The 16,180-nt window shown below is 46.4% G+C and overlaps 1 protein-coding gene across 2 annotated transcripts in view; it reads left to right on the top strand.

The window, feature by feature from the left end:
- The window catches only part of LOC137431752 (insulin-like growth factor 2 mRNA-binding protein 3), a 171,408-nt gene that overhangs the window by 16,903 nt on the left and 138,325 nt on the right, over positions 1-16,180 (top strand). The window lies entirely within an intron of this gene.

Genomic DNA, 16,180 nt, shown 5'->3' with positions numbered 1-16,180 from the left:
AGTGGTATTTCCGGGCCACTTCCAAGAAGTGGCGCAGATTAGCATCGTGATCTTTGTGGTTCCAACCACACACAGTGACAGTATCGATGTAAACAAATACATCTTTGAATTGCTCCTTTGATAGGATATCATCTATTGACCGTTGAAAACATGAAACCCCGTTCGTAACGCCAACGGGGATTCTACGAAATTGGAACAGCCGCTGACCAGACTCGAAGGCCTTGTAGGGGTGGTCAGCCTCCCCTATTGGGATTTGATGTTAGGCGCTGAAGGTCCAGCGTACTGAAAACTCAGTAATTAGACACAGCCTTTACCACATCATCCATCCTAGTGTTACGTGTTCCTCCCCGACCTCCTGGTCTTGGTATACCTCCGAACCCCGAGAGGAGCCACGGCAGAAAAATGTATTATTCCGTGTCGAAATCAATATTGAAACCACACCAATGATTATCCACAAACCAAATAATGTATTAAAAAGAACACAGGAAGAACCATACAACAATGATAGCAATCAACCATATAATCAATCTTAAGATGGTACCATCTTATATAATAACTTAACTCAAACTCACGGCACTCCCAGGGAATGGAACCGAGCACTCCTCAATGTCTCTATAACTCTCCAAGGCGAAGTTGATTCGCTCCAGCGATCGTTGGACCAATGTCCGATCAAGATCAATCGAGGTGTAGGCGGTCGAAGCGACACAGAAGTCACGTGGTCCAACACCCAGCAAACCCGCGGTAGAATGGAAAATCCCCAAAGACGCGCGCCCACATACACGTTCGCCGCCTAATCTTCAAACGCCGCTTTAGTGCACAGCCCTCCCCGGCAGACCACCGGAGGGTAAGACCAGCTGACGCGACAGAAACCTTTTCCAATGAACGCAGCGCGTGGAGCAAAATGGCGGATGGCTCTCACTCGAGCCGGAGCCTCTAAGCAAGGATTCTCCGGAACCCAATGCCGATACCTGCCTACGCAGGTTCCTCAATACTCCGGCGATAACACCTATCGCACGAACTTCCTTTCAAGGTCTCAAAGTTCACTCGCGACGTTCGCTCGACCACGCCCGTAACGGAGCTTCGACACGCGTCTTCCCCTACCTTTGCCTCACGACCTCTTCTTCTTCACTCGACGGCTTCCGGTGCACGATCCGATTTCCTGTTTCATTTTTACCATGAGCGCTTTTAACCTTGTAATCACAATAACCATTTCCTTTAAACAACAATAATCGCCGTTTCCTTCCAACCCCGATAAGAATAATAATACCTAACCAGAAATGTTTCACGTGGATGAAAACCACCACCACGGAAGGGCCGAATCCGGAACACCCCCCCCCCCCCCCCCAAGAAAGAAAGTTTGAACACCGCGAAAACTTTCTTTGCAGGCAAACTCTTGAAACCAACAAACGTAAACTCACAACCCAAATCATCAATTCCCGTGAACAACAATAATCAAGATTTCCCAAAAATAAAGCAACAAACTTCGAACAACCCACAGAGATTTCCAAAGTTAATCGACTGTGGACAAAGCATCAGCCACGACATTGTCCATGCCCTTTACATGTTCAATTTCCCAGTTGGACTCCTGCAAAGCCAAACTCTATCTCACCCCCCTCTGATTTTACTTTTCGTTTCTTTTGAATGAAGGTTAAGGGGTAGTAATCAAAATCCAAAGTCGAGCAAAACTGCAACACTTTTTCCGGGAGGCCGAGCTGAAAGCCAGGTTCCATGGTGGTTCGGGTGGTGAGGCCTGGAAGTATTCACTACATGGGCGCCTTTAGGAACGTGGCGTTCACAGTTAATCCGTGTAGGAATTTTTTTTTTCCTCTCTCGGCTGCTCCGCAGCATTCAGTGCTTCAACTCTTTCTAACTTTCATAATAATCACGGGTGGACCGCTTGTCACTGTAGTCACGTACATAGCGGTCTGCCTCTCAGCCACGACCCTGATTATCATTCCTGCGGGAGCTGCCGTAACCCTGGGAGCCTCCGTAGTAATATCGACTGTGGCCACCACCAAAACTACCACCACGTTTTCCTCTTCTGTAGCCCCCTCGACGCCTACGGCGTGCCTTCTCTACGACTATGGTCCGACCCTCCAAATCCTTTCCATTCCAATCCGTTTCTGCCTCTTTGTCGTCCTTTGTGTTTTCAAACGTGACAAAGCCAAACCCTCTTGACTTTTGCGTTTCCCTGTCTTTTACCAGCCGCACTTCCAGAAGCAGTCCATATTTGCTGAAAACAGAGGTCAGAACTTCCTCCTTTGTTTTGAAGTTCAGTCCACCGACAAATAACTTGTCAAATTTGTCGCCATCCCTAACTGGTGTGGTGTTATTTTCCCTGCTGGGCTTTTTACCAACCATCGGGTTACCATAAACTTGACCACCGGCCAAATCATTCCCGATAACCAAAGATACTCCCTCGACAGGAAGAGTGGCTTGTAAACCTACGGTGACCGGTCCTGACACCAAATCGGACTCCAAATGGATGACATGAAGTGGAGCTCTAACACAGCCACCAATCCCCTGTAAACAAACACTATCACCAGTTGCCGTCTCCTCTGACAATGGCAAGATGCCTTCAAGCATTAAAGATTGATGTGCTCCTGTGTCACTCAATACCCTAACAGGTCTCCGGGTAGTCGGGTCTCCATCCAGTGACACCAACCCCTCTGAAATAAATGGTTGGTAACCCTTTTTGAGGGCGATTACTCACATTTACCATTGCATTCGGAGTTGTACTGGTCGAACTCCGCTCCTGATTTTCCTTTCCCAGAGCATAACAGTGGGACATCAAGTGTCCAGGTTTATGGCAAAAAGCGCAAGTAGGTCCGGAGGAGAACCTCGTGGTTTGTCTCGAGCCCCCCAGAGAATACGTCTGCCTTGGAACTGCTGTCTTCGGATTTCTAGAAGTCGTGGTATCAGAGTGGGCCTCATATTCATCTCGAGGCCGCCCCCATGAATTTTCGTTCTCCGCCCCGATGTACCATAGCTCCCCTGGCTAGGTCTAGGCGAGAAGTTTGGTTTGTGGAACCCCATCCTGTGGGTTAAGGCATAGTCATCAGCCATGGCTGCTGCCTCATACAGCTTTGGTACTTTCCTTTCCTCCAGATTAACTTTGATGTCCTCGTGAACACACTGTTGGAATTCCTCCACCAGGATCAATTGACGCAATAGTTCGAAGTCTTTCCCAACCCCTTTTGAATCACACCATCTATCAAACATGGTTTCTTTCATTCTGGCAAACTCCACATGGGTCTCACTATCCCTCTTCCTGGCATTCCGGAATTTTTGCCGGTAAGCTTCCGGGACCAATTCATAGGCTTTGAGAATGTTTTTCTTCACTATCTCATAATCTGCACCGGTAAAGCCGAATAAATAGTTTGAGCTTTACCCACCAGAACACTTTGCATTAACATGGTCCAGTACTCCTCAGGCCATTTTAGCAGTTGAGCCACTTTCTCAAAGTGTGAAAAAAAAATTGGCTACCTCCTTTTCATTGAAGGGTGGAACCAGCCTCACATGTCTGCCAACATCCCAGGTGTTCTGACTAGGTGTCGAACCAGTCGGCATGGATGGTACCTCTCCCCGTTCTTTCATTACATCCAGCTCCTTGAGTCTAATTTCCTGCTGAAGCGCCATTTCACGGTCCTTTAACTCCCTTTTGGCTTTTCTCTCCTCTGCCTTTTTCTCTTCTAACCTTTCCTGGAGTTCTCTTTCAACTCTCCTTTCCTCTGCTCTTTCTTGTGCTTTTTTCTCTTCTAACCTCTCCTGGAGTTCTCGTTCAACTCTCCTTTCCTCTGCTCTTTCTTGTGCTTTTTTCTCTTCTAACCTTTCCTGGAGTTCTCGTTCAACTCTCCTTTCCTCTGCTTTTCTTTCTTCGAGTTCTCTTACAGCTCTCCTTTCCTCTGCTTTTTCCCTTTCCTGGCTCTGCAATTGCATCTCCAGTTTCCGGAGCTCCACATTTTCTTCTTCCTCGGGTAACCAATCCAAGGCTCCCTCTTCCCATGTTCCTTGTCCCACCAGAGATTCTATCACTAATCTCTGCATCTCTGCTTTCCTCATATTCGTTCGAACCTCCAAGCTAAAATGTCTGGCCAATACCAAGAGGTCCGATTTTAATAACGCTCTGAACTGTGCCTCACTAGGGGTCACTGCAAACGTCTCTGCGTCAAACTCCATGGTGACTATTGTTAACACCTGTTAACCTTCACACAAGAAACAAAAAAATGTTTTTGTTTGTTTTTGGAAAAATTTGGGAATGTTGGAAAAAGTTCCAAATTTGGGAATTCTGGGAATTTAGGGAATTCTTTCCCGGACTAAATTTAGGGAATTTTAGATCCCGGACGCAGACCCAATTTCGTGCCCACGAGTCAATTGGACGAGCCCCCAATTTCTGTTACATGTTCCTCCCCGACCACCTGGTCTTGGTATACCTCCGAACCCCGAGAGGAGCCACGGCAGAAAAATATATTATTCCGTGTCGAAATCAATATTGAAACCACACCAATGATTATCCACAAACCAAATAATGTATTAAAAAGCACACAGGAAGAACCATACAACAATGATAAATATAATCAATCAACCATATAATCAATCTTAAGATGGCACCATCTTATCTAGTAACTTAACTCAAACTCACGGCACTCCCAGGGAATGGAACCGAGCACTCCTCAATGTCTCTATAACTCTCCAAGGCGAAGTTGATTCGCTCCAGCGATCGTTGGAACAATGTCAGATCAAGATCAATCAAGGCGTAGGCGGTCGAAGCGACACAGAAGTCACGTGGTCCAACACCCAGCAAACTCGCGGTAGAATGGAAAATCCCCAAAGATGCGCGCCCACGTACACGTTCGCTGCTCAATCAGCGAACTGCCGCGTAATCTTCAAACGCCGCTTTAGTGCACAGCCCTCCCCGGCAGACCACCAGGAGGGTAAGACCAGCCGACGCGACAAACCTTTTCCGATGAACGCAGCGCGCGGGGCAAAATGGCGGACGGCTCTCACTCGAGCCGTAGCCTCTAGGCAAGGATTCTCCGGAAACCAATGCCGATACCTGCCTACGCAGGTTCCTCAATACTCCGGCGATAACACCTATCGCACGAACTTCCTTTCAAGGTCTCAAAGTTCACTCGTGACGTTCGCTCGACCACGCCCGTAACGGAGCTTTGACACGCGTCTTCCCCTACCTTTGCCTCACGACCTCTTCTTCTTCGCTCGACGTCTTCCGGTGCACGATCCGATTTCCTGTTTAATTTTTACCATGAGCGCTTTTAACCTTTTAATCACAATAACCATTTACTTTAAACAACAATAATCGCCGTTTCCTTCCAACCCGGCTCTCACTCGAGCCGGAGCCTCTAGGCAAGGATTCTCCGGAACGATCTCCCGCGATGAAGCTAACTCCAAGGGCCTCTCACTCACTCACCGCAGGCAGGTTGGTGGTCTTTCCATCTTCTACCGACTCCTCTCTGGCCTTGCCCCCCCAGCTCTCTCTGGGCTCTGTCCCGCAAATATTCCGACAGGTCGCACAAGATCTGCCTGCAACCCTCTTATGGTTAAACTGCCAAAATCAAGACTCTCTGCTCACCTTCACTCCTTCATTCCTCTTTTCTCCCACCTCTGGAACAAACTCCCTCACTCTCTTCAATCCCACTCCACCCTCCAAGTCTTTAAAACAGCTGTTCACCACCATCTCTTATCTTCCCCCATCCAAAACCTTGATCTTTTCTACCCCCGCTAATTTCACCCCAATTCCACTTTTTTGAAATACCAACTTCTGCCCTGGAAGTCCTTGGTGGCCTTGTGTTTTATACTTCTCCCTCCCCCCCCCCCTTCCCATGCATCCCCCCCCCGGGCCCTCTCCCTTCCACACATCTCCCTGCTCTCGGATGTTGTGTTTGTGTGCTTCCCCTTCTCTCCCCATCTTGTCTACCGCTCCCTCTTTTTGTGTATTTTGTTTGTCTGGTTGATTTGTTTGTGAAGTAAATGTTAGCTCTTTCACGAGCCTCGATTCAGTATCCAAAAAAAAAAAAAAACCCCGATAAGAATAATAATACCGAACCAGAAATGTTTCACGTGGATGAAAACCACCACCACGGAAGGGCCAAATCCGTAACACTAGGAAGCGGGTAGGCATCAAATTGTGTAAAGCGAATAATCGTTTGTGAGTAGTCGACGACCATGTGTTTGCGATGATTAGCGCTATTGACGACCAGCACTTGAGCCCGCCATGGCGAGCAACTGGGTTCGATGACCATCGAGGAAAAGACGTTTAGTCTCGTCAGCGATAAACTGAACATTGGGTTGCAAATACCACCTAGATTTTACGGTGACAGGGTGACAATTCGGTGTTAAACTCGGGAACAGCGGGGCAAGCCACACACACACCAGGCTCCGTCGCCTCAGGCTTCCATACAGCCTCACGGGTTGCCGGGAGTCTCATATCCCAGGGCGTCCAAACAGAACCCCCACCACCAACGGCTCCCAATTTCCAGACACCACTGGCTGCCAGGGGCAATTATCGCAGAGGGGGCCACAGTCACCGCTCCTCCAGAGCTTGAGCCGTACCTGCGGACACACACACCTTCCCCAACCACAAAATCCACGAAAATATTTCCTCCCCAACTGCCATTCAATTCTCAACCACATATTTCCAGAGAAGATGTCACCAAAAAGATTCTGCCTTGGCCTGCTTCCAAGTGAAATCCACATTCACATTTAAATTTCCAAACATCACAATAATCACAATTTTCATCTCCATCCTCTCGACCACACAAAAACACCATAACCTCGACACATAAACAAGCGCCACTCAAAGGATTCTTTGTGGCACACATCCCATCCCCTCACCGGCCATGCCATCACTCTCACCTGCCCCCGACTCCAAATTATCATGTCCCAATTTAAAATGAGCAATCCCTGAAGCCTGGGACAGTAGTACACCTTTTTCACTTACCTCAAGTGCAGGTAGTTGCAGGTTTGTCGGGTCCAAGAGTGCCATCCACCACACCTAAATTCCCCCCGCACCCTTCCAATCCACCCAGGAGCCTTCCGACCCAGGTAAGGGCTTAATCTATCCCCATGGACTATCTGTGGAAGGGCATGCAGGCCCATCTGAATTATGAACACCACATCAGTCACCTGCCGAAGCAACACCCTGGGGCCCTTCCAGGATGAGGGGAGTTTTTGGCAAACACCTTTCCTCCTCCCGGGCCAGTAGAGCCAAATAAGGTCTCCGGGAAGGAAACAAGGTGAGTGTGCCCGAGCCTCATACCTCAATTTCATCTGCAAGGAAGCCAAGCCAATTTGCTTCCTCGCAAACTCGTGAGCCTTTTCTATGCTTGATTTCAAATTGGTTACATAACTTTCCACAGATGCTCCACCCAGTTCCTCTGGTGACGGTCCCATCAACAAATCTGTGGTGACTCGCATCTCCCTACCGAACATCAACAAGGCGGGTGTGCACCGAGTGGTCGCATGCTGTGCAGTCCAGTATGCCATCAATACAAAGGGGAGGTGCTCGTCCCAATCCTGCTGGTGCTCGGATGTAAAGAGGGCCAATTGTGTCAAAAGGATCCGGTAAACCTCTCCACCATCCCATCGGATTGAGGCCTAAGAGGGGTTTGCCCTGGTCTTATTTATTTGGAGGAGCTCGCACACCGACTGCAGGTGCGTGGATTAAAGTTCCGGCCCTGGTCAGTGTGTAGCTCCCTGAGTACACTGAATCAGGAGAAGAATCCCTCAACTAGAACTTGAGCTACCAGCCGGGCTTCCTGGTTGGGCAATGGGTAGGCTTCTGGCCACTTGCTAAAGTAGTCCATTGCCACCATAATGTACCGGTTCCCTCGGCGGGTGGCTGGCAGGGGCCCCACCACATCTACTGCCACCCGCTCAAGCGGCGCTCCCACATTGTACACCTGGAGCGGGGCCTTGCGTGCACGTGGGGGGGGGTGGGGGTGTCCCTTCTTACCATGGGAGAGGTTGCAAGATCTCACCCAATCATGGTTAGGCCATGCCCAAATGTCCCATCGTCCTAGTCTCATGTACGTGCCCCATAACCACTTCCTTCAATTTGTTTGGTACAACTATCAACCAGGAAGCTACACCGCCCGTTGGTGTTACCCACTTCCTCTACAAATGGCCATCCTTCAACCTCAACATCTTTCACTGTGCCCAATAGGCCTTTACCTGGGCCCCATGTGGAGCAATCTCATGCCAAGAAGGTCTTTTGTCCTCCTCCAGCCAATGAAAAAGGGGCCCCAAAACAGGATCCTCCCTTTGACTCTCTCTCCAATTCACATTTCCAAATTCAGGTGGGGGTTGTGGCAAAGTTCGTCTGGTCGCTCTCACTGCATATAGGCATGCATCAATTTGATCCTGCCCAATTGGATACTTGGCTTCTTGCCTGTCACAAAATTTGCACTGTGCCTCCCAACAGGGTCACCGAGAGAGAGCGTCTGCATTGGCATGTGCTTTTTCGGGCTGATGTTGCACAGTGAAATTGTACTGCTGCAGCCTCTCAAGCCACCTTGCAATTTGTCCCTCCAGCACTTTGAACCGAAGAAGCCATTGCAAGGAGGCGTGATCCACTCAGATCACAAACTCCCTCCCATAAAGCTAAGGGTGAAAGTGTCCAACTGCAGACAATAGGGCCAATAGTTCTTTGCGGGTAACGCAATAATTTCGCTCGGGCCTCGAAAGTGCCCGACTAATACGCAATAACTCTCTCGACTCCCTGTTGTATTTGTGACAGCACAGCTCCCAATCCTTCCTGGCTTGCATCCGTATCAAGGATATAATTGCCATCATCCGTCGGTTATGCCAAAACTGGGGCCTCAACCAGACGTTGTTTTAAGTGATTGAATACCTCGATGCAGCTCTCTGACCATATAAATTTTGCTCCTTTCTCCATCAATTTGTGCAAGGGTCTTGCAATTTCTGCGAAATTTTCCACAAATCTCCTGTAGTAAGAGCAGAGACCCAAAAATCCTCTGACCTCCCTTACATTTTTGGGGGCAAGCCACTCTTTTACAGATTTTACCTTTTCAAGGTTAGTGGTCACGCCGCTCTCGTTAATCACGTGACCCAGGTAAGTCACCTCTCTTCTGAAAATTTCACACTTGCTCGGATTCAATTTCGACCCGGCACCCCTTAACCTCTCAAATACCTCTGACAAATTTTTAGCAGCATGTTCAAATGTGGAAGTGTGGACCAACACGTCATCCAGATAGACAAGGAAAGTCTGCCATGGTAAACCAATTAAAACACGTTCCATCAGATGCTCCAACGTGGCAGGGGCATTGCACAAATCCAAAAGGCATGACAACAAACTGCCAGAGACCCTTTCCTGTGGTGAACGCTGTTTTATCTCTCGCCTCTTTATCCATCTCCACCTGCCAATAACCACTCTTTAAATCCAATGTTGAAAACCATTTTGAGCCTGAAACGGCATCGAGGGTGTCATCAATCCTTGGCAGGGGATACGAGTGTTTGAGTGTCACGTGATTGAGCTGGCGATAATCCACACAGAACCGAGTGGTCCCGTCCTTATTTTTCACCAGCACAATGGGTGACACCCAAGGATTCGCCGAGGGCTCGATAAATCCGGCTTTTTCCATTTTTCTCACCTGCTCTTCTGCCTCCTCTTTCTTTGCGAAAGGGAGCCGCTGTGGTGGTTGGCGAACAGGCCGAGCCTCACCAGTACTAATTTGGTGCCTGACGAGGCTCGTGCGTCCAACATCCTTGGAAGAGAGAGAAAAAACATCCAAATTCTTACCAACCAAATTGTGCAATGTCTCTACCTGCTCCAGTGTTGGGCCCTCCTCAGAGCGTGTCATCATGTACTGCACTCCCTCTGGCCAATCGCATTTCCCCAAATTTTCCTCCTTTTCCTCCTTTTCCGGCTGTACTGGCAAGCGTGTGGATCCACTTCCTCCTGTGACCTCAACTACATGACTGCATTTGGCTACGATGGCTCCGCCCCTTACAGTGCGAGGTCTATCGGACAAGTTGAGCAGCCGAACCGCCAACATAGGCCCACGAGTGTCTATGAGGGTGTGACCCACCATCAATCCTTCCTTTCCCTGTGAGGACCATGACTCCACTAGCCCCAGCTGGCCAATGTGTTGAGCACCTGCTGCTAACTCCGTCATTATCACTGCCTCGGACCTGGGAGGCACTGTCGCAGTGCGTTGCACCTCCAGCCACATCCCCTGCACCTCCTCGTCATCCCTCAGTCCCACCAACTGCAGCCTCAGTGCCCAACCACATATGACCATGCCCGAGGTTTAGTTGGCAGTCGTGTTCCACCAAGAAACTCAACCCTAGAAGACATTGATCGCACACCTCGGCCACCCATGCCACCGCGCTGACCTCCAGACACATCAACTCCATTCTCACCACCCAATATTGGTGCCGTCGGCCCCGTAGCCAGTTGAAGGCTGTGTCCCTCTACCCTGTCAATTTTATCCCAGCGTCCAACACTCTGGTCTAACACACTCGGCTTCCAAACCCTTTACCTCCTCAGCCAATTCACCCCCTTGTTGTTTGAAGAGTCCCCATTCCTCTAGCTGTTGCCGCATTCTGGCATCCAGCCGGCCCCGATAGCCTTCCAGGTCTTCATTGACTTTATCAATTCTGGTGTTGGTGGCCCCTATTCCCTCTTCCAACTTTTCCCTCATTCGGACAGCCTGGGTCGTGCCGTCTTCTATTTTTAATGTTAATTCCTCCCGTTTAAGCTCAATTTCTACCCCCATGGATTTTTCCATTTCCCTGAATTTAGTCTCAAACTTGACCTCAAATTCACCCAGTCTGTCCCTAATTTGATTCTGCACTCTTCCCTTCTATGCTATCAATTTGTTCCCCCAGCTGTTGTGTTATTCCCTCAAATTTTCCTTCCAATTGTTCATTCATCTCCCTTACTTCATTTCTCTGTTCATTCTTTTGGTGTTCATTCCTTCTATCTTTCCCTTCAACCCATCAATTTGTCACTTCAATTCTCCCTTTAACCCATCAATTTTGTCAATCAGCATTAATTTTGTGCTCCAATCGCTCTTCCATCCCTCTCATGTGTTCACTCTGGTCATCCATTTTGTTTTTAATTCCTTCATTTCATCACTCTGGGCATCCATTTTGTTTTCCAGTCCCCTCATATCTCTCTTTTGTTCATCCATTTTGTTATTCAATCCATTAATTTGGTCACTCATATTATTGTTCATTCTCCTCATTTCGCACATTAATTTATCAAACGGCCTGGAAAGCGTTTGGGTCCGTTCCCATTGTTCCTGGTTCCCTGTTAGGGGAGGGGGATGGGCTGATACTCGGGACAGGGGGTCACTCCTAACCTCTAATTCCCCTATATCCGACTCACGACCTAGTGCCATCAGGCTCCCTAACCCGTTCTTCTATATCACTCACCCCCTCCATCCACTGTGAGGAAGTAGTTCTCCTGCGCACGTATTTATTTTACTTCAGAAAATAAAATTTAAATTTTTCGAAACCGCGATGTTGCGTCTCGCACCACAATTACTACAAAATGTGGACACCCCGGTACTATGATAATTTAAATCTGAATGCTGTGCGCAATTTGCACCCAGCCAGTGTCGATCTCGCAACCTCCTGACACCGAGTGTCTGCGAGTCCGAATCCCACTCCTGACACCATATGTCACGTTCCTGGTGATTAAAATCTATACCAGGAAACGGATTAGCTGAGCAAGCTTTAACTCCCGGGTGATGATCAAATGCGGACTTTATACATGCGGGGGAAGAAAGGGAAAGGAAGCGATGAAGGGTCTTATCTGTTGTCCTCCGGGAGTCCCAAATCCTGCAATAAATAAACTCAAACAAAAACGGATTTAGAAATGTACAAAAATAACAGAAGGATTTATTAAAAGAAAATAACGATAACAAGAGAAACGGCACGTCCCCCACACCAGACTTGAACACAGACGAAGGGAAGAATAAACTGGAAAATAATGGGGTGTGTGTGCATTTAGCTCCCATCACTGGTGGTATCTCGTCAGGGTCTGCAAACGGGCCAGGAGGTCCGTGCGCGGGAACACGCCCAGTAGGCCTCGACGGTGGGCCCTTGTTGACCAGGCCTCGATGCGCCCTGCCACGCTCCAGCAACCAGCAGCGTTCGTCCACGCGGAGAACCGTAGTTCTCGGGCCGCGGCTCTTCCTGCTACCTCTGCACGTCTCCTGATGGCGTCTCTGAACATGGTCGGTCCGACCACTTCCTGGAGCCACGCGCAATCGCTCGCGAGGTCCGGAGCATGAACAGGCACAAGAGCGCGAGGGAGAAGAAGCAAGGGAGCAAGAGGTGGTCGAAGGCAAGGTGAAGGGCAAAAGGCAAGAGAGAAAATGTCGGTCCGAGAGTTATTTTAACGACCGTCTCGTGACGTCATCTGTGCCTCTCCACCAATGCCCGCAGGCCACCGCTACATTGTCCAGCTCTCCACCAATCAGCGCGCTGCTTTTTCCTCACCCTTCTCTCGACCAATTAGTGAGTGCCTTCTTATTCGCCCTGGCCAATCATGGCTCCTTGGGGCATGTCTTCGGCCTGCTCAACCTCGATGTGTGCTTCCCAATGGTGTAATTAGCGGCAGCGCTCAATGTCCTGGCTTCCTGTTGGTTTTTATTGTTACTTAGTGTGGTTTAATGGCCATTCTAACTGGTGTCTATGGTGCGGTGCCAAAAAGGATAAAGATCAATAGATCACAGAGGTTTGACGAAAAGGGGAATTAACAAAATCCGAAAACGAGTTAACACAAGGGCCATCCTCGTATGGCCACAATTATTCACTCCAACGCGTGACAACCAGCTAAACAAAACGTACTACATGCTGATGGTTCTTACCTGACATCCGGAGCATGTTAATTTATACATCCTACCTGTTCTAAGGTAATCCCTACCCCACCGGCATAACAAAATATATAGATATAGATATAGATATAGATACAGATGGATATAGATATAGATGGATATAGATATAGATGGATATAGATATAGATGGATATAGATATAGATGGATATAGATATAGATATAGATGGATATAGATATAGATATAGATGGATATAGATATAGATATAGATGGATATAGATATAGATATAGATTGATTATATATATATATATATATATATATATATATATATATATATATATATATATATATATATATATATCTGTGCAGCGTCTGTCCTGTGTTGTGTTGTCCTGTGTTGTCACTGAACTACTTTCTCAAACTTTTGTGAAATCGTACCAAACTTCTGGAATGCACATATCTCTCCCGTCGGTATGTCCTAAGGGTAATTTCTTTGAAAAACTCTTTTTTTTTTTTGGGGGGGATTTTTTTTTTCAACTTCAATTGTTTATAAAATGTGATATCACGTATATTACAAATACATTTGTGCAAAATAATTGTTTGAATTATGATTGGTTTAAACCATGACAAAACGGCAACTCGGGTACAGTCATTTATCTATATATCTACACATCTGGGCAGTGTCTGTGTTGTCACTTAACGACTCCCTCAAACGTTTGTTTCCGTGGTTGTGAAGTGTTTTTAATAACATTGTGGTGGTTTTGAATCATGTGGTGGTGAGGTGTTTTTAAATGACGTGGTGGTGAGGTGTTTTAATATCACATGGTGGTGAGGTATTTATAATTACGTGGTGGTGAAGTGTTTTTAATTAGGTGGTGGTGAGGTGTTTTGAATTAGTTGGTGGTGAGGTGTTTTTAAATGACGTGGTGGTGAGGTGTTTTTAATTTTATGGCTGTGAGATGTTTTTATTACGTGTTTTATGGCTGTGAGGTGTTTTTATTACGTGTTTTATGGCTGTGAGGTGTTTTTATTGATGTGTTTTATGGCTGTGAAGTGTTTTTATTTTTGTGGTGGTGAGGTGTTTTTATTACGTTTTTTATGGCTGTGAGGTGTTTTTATTACGTGTTTTATGGCTGTGAGGTGTTTTTATTACGTGTTTTATGGCTGTGAGGTGTTTTTAATTTCGTTGTGGTGAGGTGTTTTCATTACATGCTTGATGGCTGTGAGGTGTTTTCAATTTCGTGGTGGTGAGGTGTTTTTAATTTCATGGTGGTGAGGTGTTTTTATTATGTGTTTTATGGTGGTGAGGTGTTTTGAATTAGGTGGTGGTGCGGTGTTTTGAATTACTTGGTGGTGAGGTGTTTTGAATTACGTGGTGGTGAGGTGTAATCGTCCCAAACTTCCAGTCTGCACCTACCCCTCCCCTATGTATGTGCTGAGGGGTTCTTTCTTGAAAAAAAAACATTCAACCTAAATCTTCAACCTAAATTGCCTATAAAAATGTAATATCACAAACACAACAAATACATTTGTGCCAAGTAATTGTTTGTATTATGATTGGTGAAAATCATGACAACACAGCAACTCAGGTACAGTCATTAGCCTCAGCTAAAATAAGCCCGCTCCTCAGTATCGACGCGCTCGCCTCACCAAGCTAGTATATATATATATATATATATATATATATATATATATATATATATATATATATATATATATATATATATATATATATATATATATATAGATATATATATAGATATATATATAGATATATATATAGATATATATAGATATATATAGATATATATATATATATAGATATATATAGATATATATATATATATATAGACATATAATCGTTAGATTAAATAAGACGCGGACGTAGCTTCAGGACGTCGATCTTTAATTGTCGACAAGCTTTCGACCAACAAAGGTCTTCTTCTGAGTCGGCCTCAAGTTCAACGGACGTCCGCGTCTTATTTAATCTAACGATTATTTATTCAATGCAAATGAGACGCCCTGCTCGTACTGTGGAGTTTCTACTATTTCTTACAGTTATATATATATATATATATAGATATATATAGATATATATATATATATATATAGATATATATATATATATAGATATATATATATAGATATATACAGACTTGGCATTTAATATGGAATATTTTTTTTGTGGGGGTGAACTTACTTTTCAAGATGTCTTAGAACCAAAAGTTCATTGGAATTATGTTGAAATTATTCTAGATTTTGTTAATGTGACCTTTAAAAGAAACAAAAACCACATATGACATTTCGAAACAAATAAATTTATTCTTGAAAGTGATGTAAAATGATATCGAACTCAATTCATGGACAGTACTGTGTTAAACTTCTGTACGTTTTCCAGAAGTATCTCTTTATTTTGCATATTAGCCAAAATTTTTTTTAACAAAAACAAAAGTTAAATTACGACTGGGATTAAGGACAGTAAAATTACAGTTCAGTACTTCGTGAAACCCCCACGAGCATTCAGGAGAGTACGTACACGTTGAGGCATGCTGTTCACGAGATTTGCCAAGGTTTGGACAGGAATCGCTTGCCATGCAGTGACAATAGCCTGCGGCAATTCACGCACAGAGGTCGGCTGCTGGTCCAAGTGGTCGATTTGACGCGTTAATTCTGTCCACAAGTTCTCTGTTGGATTCATATCCGCCATCCGGGGACATGGCAGGCCACTCCATATGCTCTACACCACGGTCAGCAAGAAAGTGTTGGATCATGCGAGCACGATGAGGCCGTGCATTGTCATCTTGGAAGACAAAGTTTCCTCGAAAGGCTGCACGAGCAAATGGAAGCAATGTTTCTTCCAAAATGGCCCTGTACTTGAACTGGTTCAGGTTTCCATTCAGAACAACCAGGTCAGTTTTGCCCCCTGCATGAAAAGCAGCCCAAACGGTCACCCCACCACCTCCAGCTTGGACTATTGGCACTATACAATCTTTGTTGTAGGCTTCATGCACTTGTCTGCGCACTCAGACGCAGCCATCTTGACGATAGACCAGGAATCTAGACTCGTCACTGAAGATCACGTGATTCCAGTGTCCTGGCTGCCATTGACGGTGCTGGCGGTGTTGTCTGGTCAGGCGTGGCTTTCTCAGGGGACGCCTGGCACGATAGCCTGCTTGAACCAGTCATTGGTTGACTAGCCTTCTGGATACAGGCACATTTGTCAGTTGCTGCCACTCAGCCCTAAGCCGATTAGCTGACTTGGTATGGCCATTGCGGACTAACCTGTGCAGCTGGCGATCATCCCTCCTTGTGGTTCTGCGGGGACGTCCTGGCCTCGGTATTGGAGTAGGGAC

This window comes from Myxine glutinosa, chromosome 7 (assembly GCF_964187855.1).
Source record: "Myxine glutinosa chromosome 7, kmMyxGlut1.1, whole genome shotgun sequence".
Classification (NCBI taxonomy): Eukaryota; Metazoa; Chordata; class Myxini; order Myxiniformes; family Myxinidae; genus Myxine; species Myxine glutinosa.
The sequence above is the reverse complement of the archived record's forward strand: the minus strand, read 5'-3'. Positions and strand labels throughout refer to the sequence as shown.